The following is an 11,908-nucleotide window of genomic DNA, read 5'->3' as shown; positions in this document are numbered from 1 at the left end:
ACAAAGCCAATGTTAATACTGCCAGTATAAACAATTATTCTATAAAATATCTAGGTAAAATATAACAAATTAAACTACAATTGCAACACAAAGGCATTCCGATAAACACAAAACCGTACCAATCGCCGTGGCAACATTTTGTTTATGTAAACATACTTGCGCCAACAATGCAAACAGGAATGAAAGTAAATTTAGTTTGCAACGTTTATAATATAGATCATACATATTTTGAATTGACCTCGAACCATTTTCGCAGTTGCAATTCCACATTTTCACTTTCAGCCGTCACCGGATCGATAGCTGGATAATCGGATCGAACCGTGCCATATCGGTGACATATTCCATGATTACATTGTATTTGAGTCAAAGCAGCGGCTCGCATATATTGCACAAATTGATAATGAACGAGCGAGGGCTCATTTATCGCTGCCGTCATACAAGTTGACCTACTTTCGTGCGATTCGATAACTACCACTCATACTCTAACATATACTAGAGTTTCATATGCAATATCTATTTCGGATTATGAGCAGAGTATTTCTAACTTCATGGCTACAGTTGTTCCGCGCATATTTGCCGTGACCTGTATAAACTGAACCTTGCTAAGGATTCTTGCCGTTTTAAAGCAATTAGTTTCTCTAAATGAGCTTTACTTGGAAATGTACAATTTATGTTAACTCCTAATAGTTGATTTATCAACTTTAAAGTTTCAAGCAAATCTTTAGCGTATCAAAATCGAGTCGAAATTCGTATAAATCTAGGTAAAGTGCAATAAACAAACTATACCAGAACATTAACAGAAGTGTCATATAAATCTGTCGAGGTGTTGTAATATAACGGACATAGAATAATATAGCGTTAAGAGCCCTTTGTACTGAAAGTTTAGGCATTTTAGGCACTGAGATGGCTCGCGCCCGCGTTGCGCAGGAGCCGGCGCGGCATGAACTCCGGTGACCTATGAAGGCGGGTGATTATGCCACAGTATAAATAAATCAGTAGTTCGATTTTATTTGCTATCGTAGGAATGTTGTTGATATATAAATTTACTACTTATCCTATACCATTAAACGAGCAATATTTGCATATTTATACATATATTTGTTTGTATATATACAGTGTGGAAATTTTCGATGTGCCCTGAATGGAAAGTACTTGAAATACTAGGGATAGCAAATTTTTCTGAAAAGAAACATTCCTTTTTCAAATTTTATTTTATTATTCAAATCGATAGAAACAATATAAAAGATAATTTATTGTTAATTTCTCGTAAAAATTTTTTGGTCTATTTTATACATACATTTAAAGTTTAAAATGAAACTCTCGTTCTGGATACATTAATTTATTTTCTTCTGAAAATATTGGTAATAATAATTTAAAGTAAAACAAATAAAAAAGGCAAAATAATAATTGAATATAAGTATGTAATAAGTAAGTTAGTGTATTCTAAATTTTTGAAAATCTTTGAATGCAGTTCTATTTCTTTTTAAAAATAAAGGAAATTTGCTATCTCCAGTATTTCTAGTACTTTCACCCAGGGCCCATCGAAAATTTCCACACTGTATTTACAAACAAATATATTAATATGCAAATATTGTTCGTTTAATAGTATAGAATAAGAAGTTAATTTATATTTACAACAATAATCCTAGGATAACTAACAAAATCAAACTACTGATTTATTTATACCGTGACATGCTCGCCGTTTTACTCGCCGCTCGGTTCTAATACGCGAACGGCGACTGCAACGTGGTCGGGAGCAAAACTAGCACAGGTCCTCCCTCGATAACGTCCGGCTGGACTCTGGCTGCACTGACGTGGTGCGCGCGAGTCGCATTTTACGTATTATATTTTATATAGAAAAAAATAAGGGCTAAATTAAAAATCTATCCAAAAACTTCCCTGTAAAACCTGATTAGTAAATGAAATGTCAAATTTTCATAAACATAGCGTTCCCCTAATTCTCATAAAACTGATTATGCTTTTAAAATCGATGTTACTTCTGATTTTTTTTTGATCGAGTCAAATGTTTAATATTGTGTTTTTATCCAAAAAAGTCACTAGATCAAACGTTTATCTGTGCTATATATTTTTTTAGGATTTTAAATATGATGATTTCTATCCAAAAACCATGATTTAGAAACATACATTTCGGAGCAGGGCCCCTTAAGTTATTGAATCGAAAGGCAGTTGTTTGCATTAAACTAAGGAAACATTAGATACGAGCCGGTTATTCCGCTCGCAGTGACCGGGCACGTAGAGGCCATCCTTACGGTACTTCAGGCTTCTAACTTGCAGAGGTTACTTTGTGTTAAGTTATCATTTAATTGGTTTTGAGAATCTATTTTATTTTATTCTCTCTGCAAACAGATAAGAATTAAATTGTGTTCAAAAGGAATAGCAACGTTGTTTAAATATAGGAACTCACATATGTGCATAAAACACGCACAAATAAGACGTGCAGAAGGCAATGCATAGACACCGCGAGGCCGTGCAATGAGGAAGTGAGCTCAGTACAGCTGCATTCTGAACCAGTACTAGAAATGCACGCCCGATGCGCTCATAAAAAAACTTCGAGATCAACAAATACAAGCTTCATCAGACTGGTTTCTAGAACTGTTTTATAAATGTTTAAAACAACAGATTATCACATACGGCCGCCTCGTATTATGGGAACGAGTTTTTATGTCGTCGTTAAATAAACATTATAATTCTTGTTTCTTCCTCAGTTTAGATTACGTTAAAATATTATGTTGTGCTTTGAAAATCGAACATGTTGTCAAAATCGTTCACAGAATTATGCAAAACGATGCTCCCCTAACATAAAAAGAGCTCAACATTGAACGCTATTATTACATTACAAAATAGAGTGCCCTTGACGACTTCCCTGCAACTCGCGGTACACAAGTGTCCTAACAAGTCCAATACTTATTTACATGCATGAAATTAAAAACTATGCCCCATCCCCAACGTTGCGATTTAGAAGGGTTGAACCCTTTGTGAAAATTTAGAAGGCATCAACGTCAGAGATTGTTCGGCATACAATAGCGTCTGTATTTGGCGATTCTGCGTACGGGGTATGGCGTACTGTGGACCGTGGGACGCGGGGAGAGGTTATCGTTCAATAGTGCCGTAACACCGTGTTGCAAGAAGCGACTCAGTCGAAACGGAGCCCTTCCAATGCTCCCTTTTTGTGGTCACCGCCCGCTTTCTAATGCCTATTGTACAAGTTTACATGCTAGCTAAATAAGCACGAATCGACATCCGTGAGAACAGCTTTCTTGTATCATAATTATGTATGGAGGATCACGTTGGATTGTTAACTATGCTCCGTGACTCATTTGTATACATTTTTGTTTTATAACCTGGAAAAATTATTTTATATGTTTAGTTTAAATGTAACATTTTTAAAAACCTGGCATTACAGTCACAGTTTTATCGTGTTATCTGTATTATTTCACAGTACGTAACTTACGATATGTTTACTTACGCAATTTGTGTTATCTACAATTTATTTCGCGTATAACATAGATAACTAAATTCTCACCTACGCAAATCGTATCCGGCGAACTTGTTTGTTATCACAATCACTTTTGATATTGGGCATTTTGGTCATGTTCAAATATAGGAAAACGTTCCTAACAATATGATATAATAAAATTCGTTTCTAAGCGGATTTTAAATCCATTGACAGCGTTTTTAAACTGGAATACGAATGCGATTTAAAATATATTTAGCCAAGACCTTGCAACGTAATCACTAGATTTAGTATGTTGAATGCCATTGACCTGAGTCACGGATTTATTTGTCATCACATTCCAATCACTACGTTATAATTTATATCAATTAAAAATAGTAAGTCATTCTTTATCATATTCTCCAACTAAAATAAAACTTTACAATTTAGCAATAATTTATTAAAAGTAATTATAAATGGGGTGAATTATATTTTACTTTTACTAAGTACTTAATTATAATTGCACTGTGTTTTTCGACTCAAGAAGTCCAGGATTAAAAAGTGACCCTGAACACAATTTAGATTTTTGCTTACGATTGCTCTTGTTTTGTCCCGTTCATTTGATCTAATTAATAATGAGGAAATCAAATATTGGTTATAGACTATAGACTGCGACCTTGTACTATGACGTTGCGCGACCCAGTGACGCGGTAATGTGACGCGCCGATTTTTTCGCGGAAATTCCAGTGCGGCCAACGCTCGCACATCGAGTAAAGATCCAATAAACATATGCACCCACTCGCAGACGCAGGGAACTGATGTTAAATCACTAGTTAACAATCTGCCTCCATAACTCTAGGCTTATTCTAAATAAAACTGGTAATCTTTATAACGAATAATGTGTTTAAACATAGGTGTGAACTATAAGAGTTGCGTTGAATTATATCTCAACAATTTTCAAAGAAATGATATCCGGAAAAAAAGTATGGGCGTAATTTACAAAAAACTCTAGTTATGACTAAACTAGGGCAAGCTGCTTGACACAGTTCATGTCATTCGTGGGTGGCGAGCCCTACAGATGTAGGCGGTGTATGACGCAACCTAAACAAGCTGAAGGGCGAAATTGCCACAACTTCCATTTCGCAACTTAGACAAAATAAGAACTTGCTAATGACGTATATTAAGATATTGAAATAAATACTAAGACAAACACTTTTGAACTCTCATGTTTCAGGAAGTGTATTAAACATGCTAAAGAGGTCATTGGCAGAGAAGAGACGCTTGCAGTGAATGCATCGAGCGAGTTCCGGTGCACTACGAAGCAGGTATAAATAGCGATCCGTTAGTGTCGACGACCGCGCGCAGTCACCATCGTACTAGCCATGCTGTACTTAGATCCTGAATCCTGACCTAGATACAAAACGTAATGTTACATTAGTTGCATCGAGTAATGTTGAGTGAATTTATTCTCCGCGTCGGGAGGGCGTCGCGTCTAGACGACCGAAAAGCGTTGAAGGGCGAAATGTGATGTGCCAAGGGGAGCGGCGGGGTTAGCTAATAACGTGTACCCTTAGCGGGCGAGTTGGTAGAGGACGAGAGTGCGCGCGCGGCCCCTCTCAAACGCGCTTCTATATGCGTAAAAGGGCGATGCGTACGTGACGCGGAGCACGCGGTGAGGAGGGCAGGGGGAAATGGGATCCGCCCGTACATCTTCCGTATATGCATAGATGCACTATTTAACTAGGGTCGGAGACCGCCGCCGAATACGAGCTACATGCGATAGGTAGGTTGTGTACAAACATTGCGCTGGAAATCTATTCCGGCTAAGCCGAAACGTACTCGACGGATTCCGGTTTAACGACTATTGGTATTACTGAATAACTGGCACGAATACATCGCATATTTAAGCATTTGTTATGGTATAATGTCAACAAGTATTTATTGAAATTACATGGCAAGTAACTAACGTTACAACACGACGAGTGAGTATAAAATGGACAACACCATCTATCATTACCTAACAAAATCAGGGTACAAGAATACTTGAGAGGTAATAATGAGACTATTGTTTATAAAATTACAGATATGAATTATGTCGTTACTCTAGAACGAGAAATATTGTACAGCGTTAAAAGGAGCAAGGTCGGATGCGTTGCGTTGCACGATACATCTGCGAGTCGATCGCACGAACACATTATGCGAGCGGCACGCGTCGAGCGCTTCGTAAATAACCGGCCCTCATAAAACTTGCCATTTATGAAAACTACAGGACATCTTCGGGGCTTTGACACGGCCAAGGGTGAAATATGATGTCAAAGACATCGCTTCTAAGTCAATACGAAATTACACCGTCCATTGCTTCGTGTAGCCTTACGTCTCAATTTTATTTTGCGAAGATAATTCTTTTCACGCAAAAATTACAATCTTATATGATAATCTCATTTTATCATTCTAAAATGTAGCAACTCGATAAACTTGTAGTATATATTTTTAATATATTATATTAGCTACTTCATAATATATTATGTAAATAAATATTTTAGGCATGATTCATCGCCTATAACAAAGAATCGTATCTCACTGTGTACATTTACATCTTTACTTCATGGAGTAAGTGTTACAAATAGAATTATAAGTGAAACATGATCTAACAAATGAGGTATTAATAAAAACGTATTGTTATATGTGTGTACAGCTGCATTAAGGACTGACTATACAGGATGAGTTAATTCTTGTTCACGATTTCGTAGAAATACGTAACTACCTGTTCTAATTGCCACGGGGCCCGTATGGAACAATAAGGAACAATGCTCCCTTGCTTCGCTTTGTCTTGCGTTTATTTGTTGCTTTATACGAAACTACAGATTATACTTTGTAAAGCTTGGTATTTATCCTCTGTAAACCGCTATAACAAATAACAATATTCAGTTAAGAAAATACTAATAAAAATGGCATGCAGAAAGTAACTAATTTTCAGAAATAATGTTGAAGAAAAAGTAGGCATAGGTATATAAGTAAATATCCTTGGATTGGCTATTACGAAATACAATAAACAATAGATTCTACAATACTATTTAAGTGTAAAGTATATGTGCAATTTACTACAAGCGATAAGCTACACCTGATAAACTGTTACTACGTGTTAAACGTATTGAAGGCTCTCCACTATGTCATACGATTACGTAATCAAATAATTATTATCTATACAATACAATACCAAATAATATATTCATGGAATTTTCGATTACTGAAATTGGAGAAAGTACCTACATCAACTTTTTGTTCTATTGTTAAAACCAACACGTCTCATTAATAAATCCCTCTAGGTAAATAAAAATTCATGAACTAATCACCAAAAGTATTGAACGGAATGAAAAGCTCCTACCATAATATTATCATGAAGAGAATAGTAAAGGTTTGTAAGCTATTGAACTTTGTTACCTATATGTACGATGTACATCCAAGCTGGCTGATTGTAATACGAGTTATTGGCACTTCGCGTCTATTAGTTCTAGGGCCGGCTTTGCATGCAGATGCTATGAGCTTAGTGCATAGTTAAGTGTGGTAGAACAAAGGTTAGCAAGACGCAGCTGATGCGACGACAGGTGTGACAGCAGCCGGCCTACACCTGCGTCGCACGCGCCACCGCAAGCTGCTATTGATTACTTATTACTTAGCATTTCATTTCTATCGCACAAATACCTCAACTTGGCAGCTGGGCTTGTTAAAGAACGAGCGAAGGTATTGCATAATGCAAAAAAGTTCAAGCCATGTGTTTCTGACAACACGTTCAACCTCATTCATATGAATGCTCAAGCTATGAAAAAATATTGTCAAGATGCAAGATTTACAGCATTCTTAGAACGAAATGTACAAGGGGCAAAAAGTTTCGAGTTCGTCGACTTTTTTAACGTTTGCAGTGTACAGTGAGTTCTAAGAATAATACGGCCGAACTTTTTTAGAAACTAGACGTAGACTACGGTAATCTGCAATCTAAAAGAATTATCTAGCGAGCAATCCTATGAATTCTTCGAATTTAAGATCAAGTAAGCCTGCAATTACGTGATTTTATTCACATGATTTTTTTTCTCATTGCCATAAATGACGAAAAATATGCGGCTCGAATAATAATGTAACCGTAAAATCCTTCAAAACAGTCGGATTCGATTTGTAACTCGACTGGAACATTCGTAACATCATCACTGCTATATGAATTTATGAATGATAATGATACTACATGAATAATTTCAATGCGGATCACAGTGAAATATGGAATATTATTCGCTTTTTGCGCTCACGTAAACATAGGAAGGGACTAGAAACGAAGGCTGTTATAAATTACGCAAGTCTATTCTTGGGGATCCATAAGATACCGTTAGCCGTGGCGGATAGCGGTGATAATGCCCGGACCGGTTGCCGATAGCAATTCGATGGTAAGCTGATCATAGAACGTAAGGTGAAACCGTTCGATGTAGCATTTGAAATACAAAAAAAGATCCTATTTTGACACCGCTATACCTGTGGCCGATCTGAGGTCAAATTACTTACAAGTTCCGGTCACCGAACATTATGCAAATTAATCTTATAAATATTCTTAAAACGTGTACGTTTTTTCATCGAATTAACGAATCTACCAATCTAACAATATTACTCGGAACCATTGAAATACTTGTAATTGCGATTGTGTCAAGTCAGTATCGTGGTTTTCCCGGCTGTGATACAATGCATTGTTTAATCGTTCTCATTGAATTTCCGAGCATATCGCAGAAGCCGCACTACCGGTCCCACTGAACCAATGACGCGCGGACAAAATTGCGCGAAACTACCGGCTGTATGGCAACATGACTCACTTTCCTGTGACTATACGTAATGATTACGATACTCTCTTCGCGTGAATCAAGACTCTGAGATACCGACGACGTGAATGGCTAAATCTGTAGTAAAATATACTTAAACGCTTTCCATACTTTCTATTTGAAAGGGCCGGAAAGAAACATACCTGACGAATGACAATAGAACGGATGTGGGTACCGACCACATTTTTTGTGGTGGCTTATAATATGGGCGTACATATTACGTACATATGTTAACTTCAAATATGTGATAAGCAAAGTTACGGACCGAATATGATAATAAATAATAATATTGTAAAGGGTGTTTCAGTAAATATTTTATGTTAGGTATAATATTAATATAATCTCGTTCAGCTTGAAATTGCATTGTTTACATTAACATTTACCCAATTGATCAATGGGAATTAGAGTGACTTACAAAGAGCGTTTCATAATAAGGGCCGGCAGCGGCTAGGCGAAGGGAGCGGCACGACATCGCGTGCACCACTGTTGCGGCCACACACCATCGACCTACATTTTATGCAACGTCAAGCTCATTATTGGCTTGCACATTCATCACTTTTTGTCGTCATTTTGCGAACTTGCAAGCCGTGTAGATAAGCGATTGGGGGAGGATCCCTCGGCTACCTGCGAAAAGATACTACAAAAAATGCACTAAGCATGCACACAAACAAAAACGCGATCTCCCGACGGGACCAGCTTCGGAGCCGTCGACGTAGGTGTCTGGATTTTGGAAAACAAAACAAAATAGAAAGAGTCGCGCACGAAAGCGACGCAGGGTATACGGGCGGCAGGTTGTGAGAGAGAGATGCAGCACAAGGGCCGACGTAAACAAACCGCGATCGGGAGCTTCGACCGCACTCACCATTTCGGGGATCCTCGGATCCGGAGCAGATGTGGTTGCCGTGACCCGCGTAGTGAAGAGCGGGGGCGTCGTCACAGGTCAGCACAAGCACAGTCACACAGTGACAGGATGGTTCAGAGCAGGCATTCGATTCATAAAACTATCGAAACACGACACGTCCCGTCCTACACTACGTTCGCGGCCCGCGCCGGTGCAGTTTACGTCACCGCATCCCGCTCCCGACTGGCAGTACGCGGCGCGAGCGAGCGACGACCTCGCGCTGCAACGTGCACCGCCCCGCGCCGCCGCGCCCTTCCGCGCCGCCCCCCTCCCCGCCGGCCCTACCGACCGCCCCGCGTTTGTCCTACGTCCGGTGAATCACAGCATAGGCATAGATAGGTACACACCACAGTACACACTTTTTCGACACAACCACCTACTTCGGATCGCAACGACAATATTCGGCTATAAAAGAGAGGACACCTTCTTCGTCTACTTTAAAATTTTGAATATAACAAAGAATAATTGATTGTTATATAAAAGAATTATGAAAATTTATACATAAAATGTTTTATTCAAGGCTTTGTTCGAAACTTTATTTGGATGAATAAAACATTGTGTCTTTTTTGTTTGCGAATATTTTACCACATTTCAAGAAAAGTGATTGCAACATAAATAAATATTATGTTAGGTCTTCTAAAAGAATGATAAATTGATAAATTATATAATAAATAAATTATTTTTTGGAAATTGTCTTGATGTCATTGAAAAATATAGATGAGGAAAAAATTAGTGGTACTCGAGACATTTTTTGAGAATTGATTTTGATGTCAAAATATATGTAGCATAATATCATATTAGGATAAACTAAATTCCAAGCAAAGATAAATTTTGCCAAATTAATTTAATTAATTTTAAAAAATAGACTGAACTGAGATCATTAATTGGATGACTCCGTTAAGCTTTAAACGGAAAATTGAAAAGTCTAGAAAGAAAAACCCAGATAAGGAAAAAAGAATGAGAATAACCATATAACAAAGTTTAATTTGAAATTCGGAAATACACAGGTGTGATTTCCACTAGCTCTAACAAAAAACCCAATAGATTGGATAATTCAACCAACGCCATATACATTATACATATTATAAAAATCTATAATAGGTATCCCTGAAGGGAGCGATATTGTAATTAAGTAATTAACTCAAACTCAAACTACATACATACATTTTGCAATTTTTCATTCAATGCACCTTTGCCCACCTGTTGATTCTCAACTATTATGAACATACTCCACTTGCATTTAATTACTTCTTTGTTGCATAAAAAAAATTCTTTTTATTTGGCTAGTTATTTCCTTTTGGGCTTTTTTAATAATTAATTAATGGTTTATAATTTATATAGTTCTAATACAAAACTAGAATATTTATTAATAATCTTATATTTATACTTCACAAACTACCCTCACTTGTAATTTTAATAAATGTTATTGTTAGTAGGTGTATTTCCATAATTTATGATTTATTTTTTGGATTTTCTATTTAGATGGCAACTAGTTGAACACCTCATTGAATATATAAGAAGACGTGGTTAAAAATAATCTTTAATTTCATATAGACTTTACTATTAATTTATACATAAATAGTATAAACCAATAAATATAATACCTAAGTAAAAAAAATTAAAACGCAAACTTTGTCTATTAATATTAATTATTTCGATGTCCGAATGTATTTTTTTTAACTAACAAGCTCAAATTACCATTTTACGTTTGAAGAAACACGAAAATATAAATTAAACCAAATGGATTGATAACAAACCAGTTTGTTCGCTTGATACCAGATTTCTAACATAGACAGAAGCAGCTCTGTATTTTTTTTAATATTTAAATAAGTCTGGCAATTATCAGACGATAAGTTATATAGCCTACTCCTTCTTAATACAAAAAAATACGAGCTTTTTTTTATAAAAAAAACTTTTTCTTTTTATTTATTAATATGCAGTATACGCAGTATTTGCTATATTATTATTTTTTGAATGATATTGAATGTTAAAGTTGAACTTATTAAGGTAATTCAAAACATAAGGCCCATGTAAATCCATTATGTATTGTTGGATAAAAATAAACTTACTTACCAAGTCAAATAGAATCAAATGAAACTGAAAAATAATATGCTAACCTAGTATATATATTTTAAATGTAATAAAGGATATATATATAACTAGCGGTCCGCCCCGGCTTCGCCCGTGGTACATATTTACGTTTTCTCTACATAAAAACCATCCTCGTACTTCAAGGAATATAATAAAAAAAGAATTATCGAAATCGGTTCAGCCGTTCTCGAGTTATGCGCTTACCAACACATTTTGCGATTCATTTTTATATATAAGAGAGAAGAAGAAGATAAAGGATAAGTAAATACCTATGTATATTTTAAATTTTTATTATAATCGTATGAAAAAATACAGACATTTAAAATTTATGTGTCCATCTTTAATATGATTGAAAGATGTTATAAAACACGACATAAAATACCAATACATAACGAATTATATTTATCTATTTAGATCCTTTAATTTAAACAAAGGTAACGCCATCTATCGAAAATTATTAAATATTATATGTATTGACTAGCGGCCCGCCCCGGCTTCGCCCGTGGTACATATTTCGCAATAAAAGGTAGCCTATGTTCTTTCTCAGGGTCTAAAGATTATCTGTGCCAAATTTCATCAAAATCGGTCCAGTAGTTTATCTGTGAA

General features: G+C 36.1%; 1 protein-coding gene across 2 annotated transcripts in view; it reads right to left on the bottom strand.

The window, feature by feature from the left end:
- Utx (Utx histone demethylase) overlaps positions 1–11,908 on the bottom strand; it is a 38,669-nt gene that overhangs the window by 22,781 nt on the left and 3,980 nt on the right. Inside the window, exon 1 of one of the 2 annotated variants that reach the window (XM_089696179.1) lies at positions 9,173–9,438. The exons of the other annotated variant lie outside the window; for it this stretch is intronic. The gene's annotated coding sequence lies outside the window, so the exon portion shown is untranslated. Of the gene's footprint in view, positions 1–9,172; positions 9,439–11,908 lie in introns of those variants that run through there. 2 annotated transcript variants of the gene reach the window in all.

Source organism: Colias philodice, chromosome 6, assembly GCF_061535455.1.
Source record: "Colias philodice isolate Cphi_HAF_F1 chromosome 6, ilColPhil1 Martin Lab GWU primary, whole genome shotgun sequence".
In the NCBI taxonomy this organism is placed as follows: Eukaryota; Metazoa; Arthropoda; class Insecta; order Lepidoptera; family Pieridae; genus Colias; species Colias philodice.
This window is presented reverse-complemented; position numbering and strand designations above follow the sequence as displayed.